The sequence below is a fragment of the Canis lupus genome, chromosome 33, assembly GCF_011100685.1.
Source record: "Canis lupus familiaris isolate Mischka breed German Shepherd chromosome 33, alternate assembly UU_Cfam_GSD_1.0, whole genome shotgun sequence".
NCBI classification, from domain to species: domain Eukaryota; kingdom Metazoa; phylum Chordata; class Mammalia; order Carnivora; family Canidae; genus Canis; species Canis lupus.
Window position 1 is genome coordinate 16,123,977 of NC_049254.1, and position 17,143 is coordinate 16,141,119.

The 17,143-nt window shown below is 36.9% G+C and overlaps 1 long non-coding RNA gene across 5 annotated transcripts in view; it reads left to right on the plus strand.

Moving 5' to 3' along the window:
- The window catches only part of LOC102155742, a 291,499-nt gene that overhangs the window by 237,443 nt on the left and 36,913 nt on the right, over window positions 1–17,143 (plus strand). For 4 of the 5 annotated variants that reach the window (XR_005383271.1, XR_005383272.1, XR_005383273.1 and 1 more), the window contains exons 4-5: window positions 6,841–6,995; window positions 11,441–11,678. This is a non-coding gene — a long non-coding RNA (uncharacterized LOC102155742). Of the gene's footprint in view, window positions 1–6,840; window positions 6,996–11,440; window positions 11,679–12,627; window positions 12,683–17,143 lie in introns of those variants that run through there. The other variant, XR_005383275.1, reaches the window with a different exon arrangement.

The following is a 17,143-nucleotide window of genomic DNA, read 5'->3' on the forward strand; positions in this document are numbered from 1 at the left end:
GATATAAAATACCATAACCATTACTTTAAAAAATAAAAGAAAAATTAACAGTATACACTGGATAATTATGATTTTTTATGTTTAGTTAAATAGTTACAGAATCATCAGGATCATATTTTAGAATTTGTATATAAATGTGTATCTGGTAAAGGCTCAAAAATGTGTATTAATTAATGGCATTTCTAAAGACGTTATCTGAATTGATAAAAATGACATCACATAAATATGATGAGATACAAATATGCAACGTCTCAGAAAATATGGTGAATAACTCCAAATTCTCTGGGTACTTTGGAATACCATGGAAATACTATGCCCTAAATGAAGAATAGCATTGTGAGAGGTAGTGACAAAACGAGAAAATAGCCTGAAATAATCTTTATGGGAATGGTTTATATCAATTAGTTTATGTGGTTTTATATTAGACAAAAAAACAAAAAACAAAGAAAAACTACTTCTAGACTCCCTAACAGTCAATTAGAATTCCCAGGAACTTCTTAGATCATTGCTTTTTCCCAGGGAACCAGAATTTCTGTATTTTTCTGATATTGGAAATAGAGCAATCATATAGTCTAGACTGTATAGGACCATGTCTATTTTAAAGACATTTATATAGCTAGATCATGTATCAAAATATATGTTCCAAAATATAATTCTGAAAAAAAAAAAGGGAACTCTAGAATTTTCTGAATCACAATCTCAGAATTCTGGTGTTCTAGTTTTAGGTTTCCTCTTTGAGGCAACTCTCCCTTCTCTAAACACTATTACTTCTACTAACAGCTTGGATTGGTTGGGTACATAGAACAAAACAATTCTTTACTTCCAGCCATTGGAATGACCAGAATCTTGGGGCCAATCCATTAGCTCAGTTATCAGATTCTGTCTCTCAAATGTGAAGAGAGACATAAAGACCCCAGGAAAGTAGTTTGGGTACTTGACTGAAACTGCATATAGAATCAGATTTTCTCCTTCATTTTTGACCACATGTACAATGATGAGAATGAGACAAAGCTGGTCTCCTCTCTGGTCTGTTGAAGAAAACAACGGACATACCAAGAACAGCTCCGATCTTGAAGGCCTTCAGGTTTTCAAACGTCATCTCCAGTGAGGCTTAGCTAAGAATTGCTTCTTATTCTTCTATATAGCCTTCTATTAAAGGTATCCTAAATGAGGTCCTTATTACCAAAGCCCCTTGACTAAAGCACCAGTGTTTGAGCTGTAAGTTGCTATTACTGGGGAAGGCACTGTATAATTGAAGCAGATTTCTGGGTCATCCCAATTGAAATGTACTTTAAAGGGAGATACTCCATAGAAGATAGATTTTTTCCCTTGACAATATTACTTCTCTTCCTTGCCCACCAGAACAAATATTCTAAGCAGAGCTCTCCCTCTAAAAAATTGAAGAGTATTCAAATTACAATTATAAACAATCAAAGAGTAACAGGGAAACAACCAGATTACCTTCTTTCATGGTAACTTTCAACAAGCTAGCTGTATGGCTATGGGCAGGTCACTTTCTCAAAGCCATAGTGGTAATTAGGGGCCAGCTCCCTCATCTAAACACAAAGATTAAATTAGATGCTTCGAAGATTTGTGCATGCATGAAAAACCTGTAGTTCTAAATTCATAGGAAGTGGTACCCCAGAAAAATTATGAATAAGCACAATTAGATTTTTCCAAGTTTTCAATTAACTTGCTCAGCTGTGAGCATTGTGATAAGACTGCAATGTAATTGTGATTAATGTTGTCATCATTATGATAATTTTTATCATAACAAATCAGGAGGAGATATCCCATAGCCACAAAGGCAACAGTTCAGTACAGGTGGTTGCTAATACTAACAATGCCTTTCATTGACATTGAGTTTTACAGCTTAAGAAAATATATACATTATCTCATTTGATCTCACACCTACTCTATGGAATGTGTTTTGATAACATATGCTCACAGAAATTTGAAGGTAGAACAATGGAAGCTCACAGAAAGAGGATTTCTAACGTGGAGGGGGGGATTGGTATAATATATAATACAGATAAAATTGTGATTTCCAACATTTTAAGTGGATATGTAAGTCAAAGACCAAAAAATGTGCATGCCTACAACTATTGACACTTAAAGTCTATAAATTGAACTCCCATAAGGTCATGGATCTGTTGTGATTTACCTCTAATTCTAAATCTAGAATGCTGGCCATTTTGGGAAATCATCAAAAGGAATAGAAAAAAAACTTCTCTGATGTCTATAAATGTAGGTAGAAGGAGGAAAGATATTTAAATGGATAATTCTTATCCCATTTAAGTCTAATAATAACTCTATATAGTAAGAATAATCTTCAGTTTATAGTTAAAGTTCAGAGAGGTCCAGTAATTGTCACACAATTAGAAAGCAATAGGGCAATTTAAAGTTAAATGCCTTTGGTCTGAACCAAAGATGAATTAAAGCTTTAAAAGAATTTAACTTTAAAATAATTTAAGATTAAGTGTCTCTGGTCTGTAGGAAGGATTTATTCTTTCTACTACACCATACAAGCTAACATGTTGACATACTTTTCAAGAAAAGAAAGTGACTGCTTTTGTTTAACTGTTCTTGTAATTGTTGAACTTAAGAATTTAGGTGGCCATCTTTTAGAATTTAGATGAATTAGTTATTTTAGAATTTAGATGGCATAACTACATTATTAAAGTTCTTAACAAAAGGGGAAGAGAGATGGTATATATAGTGTATGAAAGATGATAATGTTGTATTATGTGTGAGAAACTGTTCATATTGCAAGGATACATTTGAGGTAGAGAAGACTAGAGACATGGCAAGATTGGTAAGCACATCTCAGGGCAGGCAGAAAAGACGCTTCAGTTGTGGCATCAGAAGCAAGAAGAGATGTAAGCATTCCTACCAGAGTCAAATGTAGGAAATGATAGGGTCATAGCCATCACCTGGTCTTTAGATATATAAGCACTGCTTCAGGCCTAGAGCTCTCCCCAACACATTTGGAAAGATCACTTCTTGGGTATCCTTGGAGATACACCCTTAACATGGTCACACCTTACCAAGGGTGTGATCGTTAGACCACGCTTACCGTGCCTTTATTGGACTGGTCCTGTAATTCCTACCCACCCTCCTTTAATGAACTTCACATTGTCCTTAGCACCTTTCAGGGTCATCAATAATAGTCCATGAGTAAAAACGAAGCTCTTTAGCTCTCTGTCTCTTGTTTCCCTTCAGCTCATCTGTTTGCCAATGGATGGAACCAGCACCCTATAGTAGCTTCTAACAGAACACTCCACCAACGCAATTCTTGTGGGAGCTTCTCCTGGGAATCGGATGCTGCCATTATTGGGCAAAGAGAGGATCATTTCTACAGGGGCTAAGCCCCTAGAACCCTCAGTTCTCTGCTTCTTTTTGTTTGCCTGTGATAGGCTTCCTTCACAATCTCCACAACAATGCCACATAATTCTCCAACTTGGCCAAGTATCAAATCACCTATTGATTTCAGGATTCTATGCCTAGGGCTTCTAATTTGACAAATTTGGGGGAGGGAGTCCAGAAATAAATCTATTCATTCATTCATTCATTCATTCATTCATCTATTTATCTATCCATGCATGCATCCACCTTTTTTTTGTTAACTCCCTACATTACACTTGTAATCAGTTTGGAGTATCTCTGTGCTATAGAACACACAGGAGCAGGTACACAATTGAGATTTTTTTACTTGGAATATCACCCAGAAACAAATACTTCAAAAATAATTTGGAGTCTAGAATATGTTCTAATACATTTTAGGAGGCATGATAATTTTTATTAGGACAGCTCAGAATGAAGACTGCATGCATATTTACTAAGTATACAGTCACGTGTTTTTCATTAGGTTTGGTTCAAGTTGCATCTGCCAAAATGGTCCTGCTGCTTTCCCTTCTAGTGAACAGACCCACCTCCATGCTTGAGACCCACCTCAGACTGAATCTTCTCTCTTGGTGTCACAACATCCAGAGAGATCAAGGCACCCTTCTCCTTGAAACTCGGATTTATCATCTGAGCTTCACGTCCAAAACACCCTCCTCAAAGTCACTTGAGCTTCTACTCAACCAGATCTTCTCAGCTTTAATCTCAATCTTAATGAGCACACCTCACATTTACTTCTATTCTGAATCACCTTTTTCTGTTTATAGCCTTAATATTTGCATCCATTTATAGCCCCTGTTTGCCCAGGAGGTGCTACTGTAATAGGCTCTCATTCCAGCTATCTGCTTCAGGATGGTGATTTCTTCCAGCTTATGAGAGTTAAGTTACATTTTGTTTTTACTAAATGAACCCCGTGCAGTAGGGATACCCTAACTTGATCTGGAAGATGGAGTAGTTTCTATAAGCCTATAGAGTATAAAGAAATCGCTGGGCTTCTTAATTTAAAATCAGCTGTATGGCAAGCATCACCACAGTGTTTTCAAAACTCCAAATGAAAACTAAAGAATGAGGATTCTACAACTTGCTATTTTGAGTTCTCCTTGAAGATACAGGAGAGAAGGCAAAGAAACAAAGGAAGTAAAAAATAAATAAAATTGAGAAAGTAAAAAATTAAGGTCACTTAGAGGATAAAAAACTATAAACAAAAAGAACAAATAATGGAACGCTAAAGATCCAGGCAGTGATTCCAAATCTCAGTTAATTCAGTTTAGTTATCTCAGCAAGTGTTTATAAGGTTTAGCCCATCTGGCTTCATACGGATTACCACATGGAGCTTCTGCTGTTTTCCTCTGTGAGACCTCAAATCTGCTATTTCCTGATCTCACTAACACATTTTCTTTACATTTCTGCAATTCCCAGTGATTTCAACTTCAGTTTAGTGTAGGCAATAATTGACTTCTGGTTAATTCTGAGCTTCATTCACAGGAAAAAGATCGATATTGTGTACTGTAGTTTCTGAGAATCACTCTGATTGTGCTCAGAGGGAGCCAGATCTTGTGTCTTCAAGACAGAAGTCATGGGGTCTGGTGAACATAGAAAGCAAGAGTCACAAAATACAAGTTGGAAGTAAGTGCAGTTCTTTAGAGTCTGAGGCAAAGTCCACAGGAACAGCATTTTTTTGACCCCTTCTGAAAATCTGTAATAGAATTTTATACATTTTTGTTTATTAAATAGTTATAATTCGTGCACAAGGGCACATTTTGACAGTGATTCAGGACAGTGTGTAGATTATTTTCTCAGATTTTGTGTAAAAAATAACATTTTATATTGAAGCATTAAAATAAACAACGTTCTAAAACATTTTAAATAATTATATATAATTCAATGTGTTTCCAAATATACTCCATTGTTTTATCTTCATGGCAGGAGCAACATAGATCTAATCCACTATATTTTAAAGTGGAGAAGGCAGTATTTAGAATAACAAAAGATCTTGCTACAAATCATTCAGCAAGGCCATGGTGAAGACAGGATCAGAAATTAGACCTCATCATTTTGAGTCCTTGGGTCATGTCATTATCTACTATTATCCCTACTTAATTTATAGCAGGATTTAAGATGTATTCTTAGATAAAAGCACCCCAGGACAAAATATACAGGCAATATAAACTATATAAAATAAGCAATATAAAATATATAAAACAAGTAAAATATATAAAATATGACCTATGACATATGAAAATTTATTAAATTTGAGAGACAATAGAGTCATGTTTAAGAACACAAATGGTAGGGATCCCTGGGTGGCGCAGCGGTTTAGCGCCTGCCTTTGGCCCAGGGCGTGATCCTGGAGACCCGGGATCGAATCCCACATCGGGCTCCCGGTGCATGGAGCCTGCTTCTCCCTCTGCCTATGTCTCTGCCTCTCTCTCTCTCTCTCTCTCTCTCTCTGTGTGACTGTCATAAATAAATAAAAATTAAAAAAAAAAGACTCCACTTCTAAAAAAAAAAAAAAAAAGAACACAAATGGTAGCTCACAATCTGCAATCTTGCACTATGCTTCCATTTCTGTGTCAATAAAATGGATGTAACGATAGTATTTACTTAACAAAGTTACTGTGAGGATCAAGAGTTAATACACAAAAAGCAAAGAACAGCTTGTGCAATGGCATTTTGCTTATAAATGCTATTTGCATAAATGGTATTTGTGTAATTATAAAATATAACAATATGTTAATTAAAATTTAACCTTAAATTTTTAAATGAAACATTTTAAGCACAGAAAACAAGATAACAGATATCTATATGTAAAAAACTCAAATTTATCAAGTGTTAACACTTTGCTGTATTTTTTCCAGATCACTCTTTATTAAAAGTATGAAAATAAAACATTACAGATATAGCTATGACCCCACTCCCCATTCCTTCTTACTCTCATCTCAGAGGTAACAATTATTCTTTTTTTTAAATTTTTATTTATTTATTTATGATAGTCACACAGAGAGAGAGAGAGAGGCAGAGACACAGGCAGAGGGAGAAGCAGGCTCCATGCACCGGGAGCCCGATGTGGGATTCGATCCCGGGTCTCCAGGATCGTGCCCTGAGCCAAAGGCAGGCGCCAAACCGCTGCGCCACCCAGGGATCCCGGTAACAATTATTCTGCTGTTGATGTCTATCAATTTCAACTATATATCTTTTTAAATTGTTACTATCATTTATAGATTTTTAATTTGCATACACATCATCACCCTGCAAAATGTCCTTTTGTCATTCAACCTGTGACATTTTTAGATAAACATATATTTTGCTGCATGAATCTCTGGTTCATTCACTTTACTTACCATGGAATATTCTATATTATTAATTAAAATTACCCACTGATTAATTTCCCTTTTAAGGGATGATTTAAGTAGGTTGTTTTATTTTCTTCTATTACAGAAACACTGTACATTTGAGAGAGTTTTTCTAGAGTGGATATCTGGATATTTGCTACTATAGATGTCAAGTAGAAGCCATGGACATCTTCGGCTTTGCTGAATACTGACAAGTCGCTTTCCAAAGTTTTGGTAGGAACTCACTCTCCTACCAGCCAGGTGATTTCCCCACACCATATTATCAGATTCTACATTTTACCAATTAAGAGTGTGTGAAACGGTATCCTATTACTTTTCATTTGGATTGCTCTGATTACTAGAGGGGTCAAGTATCTTTGTATAGTTTCCTTATTTTTACATTTTCTATCTTTTTGTTAGTTTTTGAGGAGGTATGGGTGTTGGTAAAGGCACTATTCTAAAGTGATCCCTACCTAGTTAGAGCCTGGAGACTCGCAGTAATTGAATTGACCTCAACAACAGCATTTATAAACAGAAAAATAATCTGTAATCGCTAACATTGACTCTGCTGTGTTTGTATTACAGCATCCATCTTCACAATTCTCATGTGTTTCTGCCCTTCTTAAAATAATTGGCAACTACAGAGAAAAACAAAATCATAAAATAAGAATAATTGGAAATAATGTGATCTATTCCTCTCAAAATGGAGATGAATGGGTAAACTCCCACATGCCTAGATGGTATAAAATGACCCTTTGGATATCTAAGTGAGTTATGACTATCTGAAAAATTCGATCAACGAACAAGTGAAAAACAAAGGCCAACATGACCAAAGTCTCTCAGCTATTCCTGAGACAGAAAGACTAACATGACTATGAAATAGATTCTTCTTTTTAATTAAGGTTCTATCAATCATGTGAGATTTTCCTGTGGGGCATCTTTCTAGAACAAATCATCCATTGTATCTCATGGAAAGTTGGAAATGAAAAGTCTTCGGTTTTCCATTCACTGGAAATGTATTTGCTATTAATTGTCGTAGATGTGGATACCTTGGGTGGGTTTCAGACAAGCACAATTACTACAACAGCTCTGCATTTTATGATATTTCGTATTTTTCTCTGATTTATATGCTTTTAGGTTACCATTAACATGCTTTGTTACATTCCATATAAAATGAAATGAGATCAATGCACATCTTAAACTCATTATGCTGATATTACAAATGCAAATTGCCTGCTACCTACACGGTAGTTAAATATCATCTTGCAGTTTCCTGTTACTTATGAACAATTTAGAAATAACATCGGCAATTTTAAATATGTTTTCTTTGTCTCCTCAACCTTGCGTTGCTCCCAAATATATGCCCTATCTTGGAGAAAGACTTGCAAAGTCAAACTGACTATGATGACTTTCCTCCTAGATTAGTGGGTTAAAAATAAAATGCACTGTCACTTGTTTTCAAGGAAATTCTGAACTGCTTTATTGTACATCTGACATTTCCATACGTCTGTTGAAGTATCAACACAAACACCTCGCTGTCCACAGATGGGGCTACACTTTCAGGGAGGCGGTTTTCATTCATTAGAGCCTCTCATGATAACATAGCAAGCACTGGGCACCCCAAAAGCAATGCATTGTGAAGCTTGTCCCATAAGCAGCATCACAGAATGGTACTAATCAGAAAATGAATACCCAGTTTGGCCTCAGTGTGTAACAATGTTTTCCAGGACAATGTAGGCTTCAAAAGGACTAACTCTCATTTGAAAATGTCATGAGAGAAGTCTGCACAATTAGTATGAGGAATATATTCAATTTTTTAAAAAATATTTTATTTATTTGCTTGAGATAGAGAGAGAGCGAGAGCACGGGCAAGGGAGGGACAGAGGGAGAAGGAGAAGCAGACTCACCACTGAGCAGGGATCCTGAAGTGGGGCTCGATCCCAAGACTCTGGGATCATGACCTGAGCCGAAGGCAGATGCTTAACCAGCTGGCACTCTCATAGAGATTTAATGTTAAACACCTTGCTGAATTTGTAAAATGTATGCCAGCTGTATTGTCCTCATCCATTTAGAGTAGTAATTAGGAAATGCTATAAACAAACAAACAAACAAACATTTAATTAATAGCTTGGTTTGATTTGTTCTCTGTGAAACCATGCTGATACCTAATAATCCTTCAATGAACTGTTTAGAACCTTTCCTGAACCCCTAAATCACTTCTCTGTGCTCTTCTTCCCTTTATACCTTGGCCTATTCTATCTTTTCTTCTCGAAAGCCCTGTCTTTACCCCTCCCCAATTTGTTTGTCCTCCCTTCCCCCTACCTCACAAACACTCCTTCACATCTTGATCTCTTAGTGGACTTTCTGCTAAGAGATTAAAATCTTTCACTTCAGGCTCTTTTGAATTTTTTGTTGTTATTTGTATTAATTACATATTTACATTGTACATAATCTCCACTGAATTATAAACTCTTTCAAGTTATGGACAGTGTCCATTCATCTCTCTATCCTCAACACCGAATACCATGTCTGGCACATCAGGTTTCAATAAGTGACTGAGTGAAAGAATTTGTCCCTGTAGTACCCATTGGTGGTCATCAGTCACTAGCAGTCTCAAGTTTATGAAATCTTCCTACTTCCCCTTTGTGCATTCCACAGTAACATTGCTTTTTTGCAAACTTCTAGAATTTTTTCCAACCTCTGGAGAGCACTTCCAATTCCACGCCAAGGCAGTAGCCTTAAATTTATGTAAAGGGTCCTCAGGCTCCTCTATTTTTTTCTGGACTTAAGTTTCCTTTCACTAATATACTTAGTGAATATATTACTTCATATATTTTTATTCTCTATAAAACCCAATTTGGAATTCATATTTAATCAATCAAAATCATGAAAGTCATTGCTATAATTTAAACTCTTACAAAATGAATACTTGATTTAAAATTTTTTAGAGTGAAGTAATTTTTTAGAATTAATAAACACGAAGCCTTTGAGTATTAGCATCTTGCAAACCAAAAGAAATTTGGCAAAGAAATTTATCAACTGATTCCTGATAAATATTGACCAGAAATAATTAAATGATAATAGCAATAATCAGAATCACAAAAGTAACCAAGTCTGGCTTCTCTTCTCACATTTAAATGCTCTCAATTGTAAAATTCATTACAGACTGTGAAATTGCAATTGTTTCCTAGCAGAAGTGATCATTTGTGCTTGTGACCAATCTCTAATTTAAATAGAATTTTAAAGATCTGCCTCTGATTCATGGTATATGGTGAAAAACAGACATACAAAACTGGAATTTTATTACGTGCGTTTTCCTGGGTCACAAATACTAGATTTTTTCCTCAAATAATTTACTTAACATGTCAACGTTGTCTAATAAGTATCAACCATTTTATTGCCCAGAGGTTATAAAGGGGCTTGTCTGACATTAGCTCCATTTGCCCTCACGATTCCAAAGACTTTTTCAAAGGAGATAATCAGCGTAGAGAGATGTTAGAAAGGAGCATGCAAAGCAGAGGTGAATATGAGGTCGTGCTAATGACTTTCTGAAAAAAATAGTAAAAGCAAAAGGAAAAAAGATGACAAAAATTTTTTAAATAGTCTTTTAATAAAAGACCAAAAAAAAAATATATATATATATATATCGCTTCCTTTCCAAAGACATGCTGTTTAACACTGCCTCTTTGGGAAGATCAAATGCCTAAATTCTGATCCATAAATCATGGTACATATGTCTTTATAATTTAAATATATAGTCCAGTTAGTTCTGAAACACAAATATGTAAAATTCCCTCAGAAGGTACCTAAAGAGTAAATACTTTCTTTGACCATGAAAAGAGCCCTGAGGGGCTTTTGTGAGCTGTAGAACGATACATCTTACTTTTATTTCCACACTAGGCAAGTCAGTAGAGTCCATAACAAAGAAAAACATTCTCAAAGCAACCAAACAAATATGAGTTTAATAGGATTACAATGTGATCATTTGTTCACTCCTTTGAGGGATTTTGCATAAAAGAATAACCAGTTGGGGTTATGGGTAACTAAATGTCCTATTTTAAACTTTTCTCTATTCTAACTTCTCACAATTTTGATGTGTTATGCTTGCAAATGAAAAACAAGATTTTGGGCAGCCTGGGTGGCTCAGCGGTTTAGCGCTGCCTTCAGCCCAGGGCATGATCCTAGAGACCCCGGATCGAGTCCCATGTTGGGCTCCCTGCATGGAGCCTGCGTCTCTCTCTCTCTCTCTCTCTCTCTCTCTCTCTCTCATGAATAAATAAATAAAATCTTAAAAAAAGAAAGAAAGAAAAACAAGATTTTGCTATGAGTGCTGAGGGTGGGATGGCACAGCTAGGCTGAGGTATAAAAGGATTGGATTAAATTACAAAAACTGAGTCACAGGGAGATTGGAGAAAGAAATGTCATCGGTCAGGAAAAAAAAAAAGTACCTGTTTTTTGTTTTTCCAAATGTGGCTTTTAAAAAGTCAATTACTGATAAGAATAATTGATCACTTCTAAGTGTGGCAAAGGTAAAGACTGGGCTTCTTCATGAATAATTCTGGGATCATTTTTATTTTAACATCTTATAAATGATCTCAAGCAGAAACACAGAGTAAAATCTCACAGAGTACTGGTGGGTACATGAGTCTTTTTTCTATCTTTCTTTTTTTCTTTTCTTTTTCTTTTTTCTTTTTTCTTTTTTTTAGGAACCTCTACAAACCAACATGGGTTTGAACCCAGGACCCTAAATTCAAGAGTCACATGCTCTACTAACTGAGCCAGACAGGAGCCCCAAGGAGCATACAAGTCTTACAGAGAGTGAATGACAAGTGAATGAAGATAAGCAGGACTAGGTTTTTCTGCATCTATGCAAGTGGAGAGAGAGCCCTTTGAAGGAGAGACTACAACCTGACTCATCTATGTACCTCCAGCCCCAGTCATAAGGTATGAACCCTATATATTTGTGTAACAAGAAGAAAGGTTTGTAAGGTAGACAACTAAGAAGTTAAGAAGTCAAATAGAACAAATCTAACATGCATGTATAAACTGTAAAAGTCAGGTGCTATTCACGACCCCGCAAAGGGATGTGGGAACGGTTGGAAGAAGTTGGCTCAATATGCCCTGGCAACAAAATCAATTCAGTTCAATTCGGCAAACATGGGACACAGAAAACAAGCCAGGCACACACACAGACCTGAAGTAAAAGCAGGCAGAGAGGCCTGGATTAAATCATTCTACTCCCAATTGGAGCATAATTTAATTCGTTACAACTTTAATTTTAGCTAGCCAGTGGCTCTTAGTACATAATCTGATAAATCCCTGTATTTGTAGCAAAGCAACTATACCCAAGACAATGACCTAGATATGTGTGGCGACAGAGACATTAGAACAAGAGATAGCGTTGAAAGAATAAAATTTCCAAGAAAGAAGCCCTGGAGGATTTGGGTGCTGCCTGCAGAAGTGACAGCAGGAGCAGACAGCTATTGTGTCTCGGCCAGGAAATGTTTGCTGGTATTTATGAAGTCTCCCTCATGTGCCTAGCTCTGAGGATATGGAGGTGGAAGTAATAAAGGATGACCAAAAAAATTCATCTTGTTCAAAATACACCAGAAGTTTACATACAAATATATTTAATCCAATCCAAATTAGTCCCCTGTGATGGGAATGGGAAGAGAAAAGGGAAAGAGAAGTCCGATGCAGGGGAGGGGCTGTGGCATATTCAGTGTTGCTGTTTCTAATGCAGAGGGTATTTTTACAATTCTCTTTGGAAAATGCCTTCTGAGGTGGTGGGCATTGTATTAAGTATTTTCAATTATGGCAGAAAAAAAAGTTATGGCATGCTCCCTTCATTTGAAGACATATTTATTATTCAAAATTTTCTTTTCTTTTTAAGATTTTTATTTGTTCATGAGAGAGAGAGAGAGGCAGACACATAGGCAGAGGGAGAAGCAGACTCCCTGTGGGGAGCCTGATGCAGGACTCGATTCCAGGACCCCGGGATCACGACCTGAACCGAAGGCAGACGCTCAACCGCTGAGCCACTGAGGCACCCCAACTATTTAAACTTTTCATTGAAAATTTCAAACATATACAAAAAATGAGAGAATCACATAATGAACCACCATGTATCCATCAGTCAGCTGCAGCAATGATAAACCCATCGGCAGTCTTGGTAGGTTTGCCCTCGACTTGCGTCTTCAACTTCAGATTACTTTGAATCCAATCCCATGCATCATATCATTTCATTTTTATTTTTATTTTTATTTTTTTATTATTTTTTATTTTTTTAACTTTTATTTATTTATGATAGTCATACAGAGAGAGAGAGAGGGGGGCAGAAACATAGGCAGAGGGAGAAGCAGGCTCCATGAACCGGGACCCCGACGTGGGATTCGATCCCGGGTCTCCAGGATCGCGCCCTGGGCCAAAGGCAGGCGCTAAACCGCTGCGCCACCCAGGGATCCCATCATTTCATTTTTAATTTAAACTTTTTCGAATCACTAAGACATATTCTTTATAAAAATATAACCACAATACCATATTAACGGCTTAAACATAATAATCATTTTTTAATATCATTAACTAATCAGTGCTCAAATGCATCTATTATCTTTTTTTTTTTTATAGCTTGCTTATTCGAATCAGGAATCCAAAAGGTCTATACTTTCGAAATACTTGGTATGTTTCCTAAGATTTTAAAAAGTTCTTTGATTTATAGGTTCTATCACCATCACCTTTTATTTTTCCCTTGCAAATTATTTTTTGAGGAGTTAAGATTTTTTTTCTTTTGTTGTGAGACTTTCAGGCTGGATTTGGGGGCTTGCATTCCCATGGCAACATTTAACACATTTCTCTATCCCCTTGATTTCCTGTAGGGTGAAAGAGGCTCCAGCAGATTCTGGTTCAATTTTTAGAAAAAATAGTATTTGAGGATATATTTATTTTTAATAAACACTCAAATGTCTTTCAGAGTCCAGTGTGATGAGAAAGATGGGGTATCTGTTTGAATAATATAATTTAAGGGGTTTATCTTAAAAGAAATGACACAAGAACAAAAAGATTTGTTTACTCAGAAACAGACCCATAAATACAAAGAATAAACTACTGATTGAAGAGGGGAGAAGATGGGGTCTGGGCAAAATGGGTAAAGGGGAATAGGAAGTATAGGCTCCCAGTATGGGATGAAGTAGTCATGGGGATGAAAGGCACAGCATCGGGAATATAGTCAATAATACTGTAATAGTGCTGTTTAGCTCTATACTTGTGGTGAGCATAGTGTAACCTATAGAGTTGTCAGATCCCTATGTTGTACACCTGAAACTACTGTAATGCTGTGTGTCAACTATACTTCAGTTAAAAAATATTTCTTTATTCATTTTACTCAAAGTATTCTCTCCAAGCAATTCTGAGAATAGTTGCCAAGACTTTTATTTAAGCAATAGCCATATCATTGAAATAAATATAAAATGATCCCAAGATCTTGTTACCTTTTTTGTGAGGTATGAGTTCCGTGTATGTTTGAAAAATATTCTTATCATTGCTTTAATATACTTTATTACCCTGACTCTCAAGAACTTACAACCAAGTTCCCAACACATAGTAGATGTAACAAAATAATCCAGGGGTACAAACTAATGCCTGAGAATTATTATAATATGTCTTCGGAAGAGATATAAACATATTTTCTATCTTTGGGAAACATAAAATACTATAAAGAGCTTGATGGGCAGCCCGGGTGGCTCAGCGGTTTAGCGCCTGCCTTTGGCCCGGGGCATGATCTTGGGGACCCAGAATCAAGTCCCAAGTCGGGCTCCCAGCATGGAGCCTGCTTCTCCCTCTGCCTGTGTCTCTGACTCTCTCTCTCTCTCTTTCTGTCTCTCAAGAATAAATAAATAAAATTAAAAAAAAAAAAGAGCTTGATAAGCCCACTTAGAAGACCTATAGGCAGGGGCAGGAAGAGATAATCTAAGGATAGAGTCATCTGATGACTTTTGATAGAAACAGAATGACAGGGGGAAAAAACTGTTGAAATATTTTGGTTTCCCCAAATTCAAATGTTTAAACAAGTTACGCCTGTGCTTGACTTTAGTTTTCTATAGGACAGAGTTCAAACAGGTATAATCCTGTTCTGTTCTGTCGCATGTAGCAAAATTAACAGCAAATAAGGTTTGCTTATATAGGCTGTGGATACACAAGTTGGTTGTGATTTTAATAACTTAAGAAAATAGGTTAGGAAGTAATGGGTTAGGAAACATCATTGTATGTTCACAGAATGTTCAGAGTGTGTGAAAATGTGTTTATAGAAGTTATCAGTGGACTAAGCTGATCAAAAATAATCAACAGAACTTATCTTCTAAAGACATTTCTCTATTGAGATTTCTATTTAGGAATTCTCACATAACACATTCTGAAAATAACAAAATATGCCTAATCATATCATATCCTGATCAATGGAATCGTAAATGTATCATATGGTAAAGTGTCAGGTGATTCTGCAGTAAGACTCAGCTTGGTGAGTGGAGATATATTAATGAATACAATGTAATCTGAAAATTGCCTGATAAAGGTTTTGCGTGGATAAAACACAAACAATGTTTGTGTTACCTCATTTCCCTCTCCCATCATAGATACTAGGAAAAGCCCCTAGATTTTGTCCACAGGATATCACCTTATATTAGAGCAAAAAGAGTTGAGTATCAACCTATAAGTAATCATGACATAAGAAGAAAACATGTGGATATGTTTATGTGTGTATGTTTGTATACATAATTGAGATGTAACTGTGACTAATAAATCTTATGCCCTCTGGGAATTTACCTAAACTTTGCTTTCTGACATGTCATGTGGCAAAAAGATAGCAGGTGATTAATTTACCCTCCTGATATTTGCTCAAACATATTTTCCAGTGATCAAGGCAATGCATTTCAGCTAATACATCTTATTTGACCAGCAGATTTTGACACAGTTAATTTGAAACTCTATTTATTGAAATTCTTATATCCTGGCTTCCAGGACACGAAACTTCTCACCTCCCTTTTCATTCTCTTTTTCCTGGCTTCTCCTTATCCCTCTGACCTCAAAACATCAAAGTGCCCCAGAGACTGATCAACCCTGTTTTTTTCTTTATCTCCAGTCATGCCCTTGGTGATCTCAATCTAGCAACTTTTTTTTAATGATTTTTTTTTTTTTAATTTTGAGAGAGAGAGAGAGTGAGCACACAGGGTGAGAGAGAGTGGGAGTGGGGGAGGGGCAGAGAATCTTAAGCAGACTCCAAGCCTGAGCTAGGGTTTGTCATGGGGGCTCCTCATCACAGGGGCTCATTGGGAGGGGACTCACCCAAGAGCTCAAGGGGGAGGGGCCTGGTGGTTCCACTTGGGACTCAAGCTCAGGGTCCTGAGCTTATGACCTGAGCTAAAACGAAGAAATAGGAGGCTTAACCAACTAAGCCACCCAAGCGTCCTGTCGATCCAGCAACTTTCAATACTATTTATATGCAAAGACTCTCAAGTTTAGACAACCAATCCAGATGCTTCTCACATTGCCTCTTCAGTACCTTGTCTTGGTGCAACTTTATTCCTGGTTTCCAGCCCCCACCTGCTCCCCCTGGAGTCTTCTCCACCTATTAACTGTGGCACCACCTTTCCAATTGCTCAAAGGACCATTAGAGTCAGCCTTGGCTCTTCTGTTCCTCCCAAACCCTAAATCCAGTCTCTCAGTAAATCCTTTTGGTTCTAGTTTCAAAGTATGTCTAGATCTATTTATCTCCACTTCCTGGGCCCTAGTTTGGAAACACTCAGGTCCAAACCATTGTCATCTCTCACCTGAATTGATTCAGGAGCCCTCTAACTGGTATCCCTGGTATACATTTTGGCCACCTCTCCTCCCACCCCATCCCAGTCTGTCCTCAGTTCAGGGGCCAGAGAGACCCTTTTAAGCCTACATCCTGGCATGAAAATTGTTCACTTTTGATCTTACCCAGAGTACCATCATTCTGGAGGAGTGAGGAAAGAGATGAGTCAGTGAAAAATGGAGTTGGGAGCAGATCATGGGGGCTTTGAAGAGGACTCGGTAAGAGGTTGGGATTTTACTGCGGAAGGAGAAGGGAAGCTTCCCAGTGTTTGAATGGACAATACATTGTATGTCAGATGATGATAACAGCTTTAAGAAAATAGAAAGTAGGGAAGTGAGGAGGAGGTAGTGTTGACGAGAGAGACCAGTTGTGATATGATGCTGGCTGTGTCAGGAAAGTCTGAAAACTCATGAGGGAACAAGCTGTATGGATATCTGGGGAATTGTTCCAGACAGGAAAAAAATAAGTATAAAGAGCCTGATTTATGAACATGCCTTGCTTATTCAAAGGAATTTTAAGGACAATGTTTCTTCAACCAGAAATCCAATCTTATACCCCT